Below are 1,914 nucleotides of genomic sequence, written 5' to 3'. Positions count from 1 at the left end.
GCTTGCCAAGTTATTGTTGGTAAATGCAGGTGACTTTATCAAAGCACATTTCACATGCCCCAGCTAGAAATTTGGTCCCAATTCGGTCAGTCCATCCATTCTTATGGATAACAGGTATTTTAAATGTGAGCACTCCATTTAACTATTTGAATTGAATACTTCAGTGGTTAAGTCCTCTTGGATTCTTAATTTCAAATTACTCAAATGTGATTTATTTGTCCCCCCTGAATTTGCCAAGCACTGGGCAGTTCTGAAATATTCCAAACATTTACAATAGATGCATTCACACTATTAAAGAAAAGCTGGCAGATGTGAATACCATTCGGGTAGTCACCAACAATGCATAAGTAACTTTTTAAATTGCTTACTGTACACCAACACAAGCCAAGAACTACTGAAACCACAGATTGTCTCCCAAGGATTCTCAAATCTAAACGGTGCATTCCAGATATGCTCACTATCACCATCTGGGAGCAGTCTCCCAAAGTGCTCCCAGAATTTAGAAAGCGCACACACTGCCTTCCAAAGCTAAATCTGCTGTCACAGGCTTCACTCTTATTGCATACAATGACATTTATTGTCCAGTTCTTTAACGTGACATGATTTTACAAACAATTTGTAGAAGTGAATGGAAAGTGTGATGTTTGTTTGACATTTGGCTCTATGTATTAGACTGAACTGAACCTTTAGCAAGATGTGGGATCTTTCCCACAAACTTTGTTTAAAAAAAGCAAAGAGTATGCTCTGAGATTTAAATGTTCAATCAGGTTTAATAAAAATCCTTCCAAAAATTGAGTTTGCCTTCCATTCCTTTAAAGAGACATGCTCTTGGCGTTCAATTTTGTGACATGTGATCATTCTTTGATAAAGGTGGCTGTGTGCAACACTGCAGGATGTTGTGCTGAAGTGCCTCATTGGGTGGATGAGCTTTATTACTGGTGCAACTTGGCTAGTTTTGAGATGGAATGTTATTTTGAGTTAAATCGTGTTTTTTTTAAACTGAGGTGTGCTTCTGTAACTCAAGTGTAGACACTATGCTCATGTTTACAATGAACTTTTCACTTTTGCAGATTAGTATTTTCCAATCTGTTTTGTAAATAAAGTTCAATATAAAAAGCACAATGTTGGAGAACCGCAGGTCCAGCAGCATATCTGAGGGGAATAAAACATTGTAAGTTCAAAGTCTCATGACCTTTTGTCCTTTCAGATGAAGAGTCAGTGAAGTTGAAATGTAACATTTTTTCTCTTCACCGATGCCCTCAGAACTGCTAAGTTTCTCCAGCACTTTGTTTCTGGGGTTTAGATCTCCATCACCTGCAGTTTGTTTTATTATACATCCTATGATTTGACTTGAGGAGCGAGTGGCAGCAACTGTGATCAACGAGGATAAAACTCCCCAACCATGGAAAAAAACACAGTTCTTTATACATTGCAAAACACGACTGTAAATAAGAAATGCAATTAAGCTAAGTGCAAGATGGCATATCACCTGCCTTGTCTCAAACCTGCTACTCATCTTTGAGGACTAATCTATCAGAATTGTGTTTGCTCGCTTCCTTTGAGATCACAGTCCACATATGTCCCAGTTCCAGTTCCTGGGCCGGGCCCAGTTACTACATTGCAGTGGGATGGGGAGCTTTGTGTCAGCCTGAAGTTTTTGTTAACAGCAACATTGCAGGTTGAAGTTGACGGTTTTAACTAATATTGTGTCATCAAACTTGGAGGAAATCCTTCCGAATGTATTGATTAACTGGACTGAGCCTGTTTACATGCAGTCCTGTTAGTAGTGCTGTAATGTTCTAAGAATCACACAACACCAGGTTATAGTCCACCAGGTCTAATTGGAAGTACACTAGCTATCGAAGCGCCGCTAATTCATCAGGTGATTGTGGAGGGCACAGTTCTAAGGCACAG

This window comes from Chiloscyllium plagiosum, unplaced genomic scaffold, assembly GCF_037043375.1.
Source record: "Chiloscyllium plagiosum isolate Xiang-an unplaced genomic scaffold, Cpla_swu_hap1 HiC_scaffold_48, whole genome shotgun sequence".
Classification (NCBI taxonomy): Eukaryota; Metazoa; Chordata; class Chondrichthyes; order Orectolobiformes; family Hemiscylliidae; genus Chiloscyllium; species Chiloscyllium plagiosum.
The sequence above is the reverse complement of the archived record's forward strand: the minus strand, read 5'-3'. Positions refer to the sequence as shown.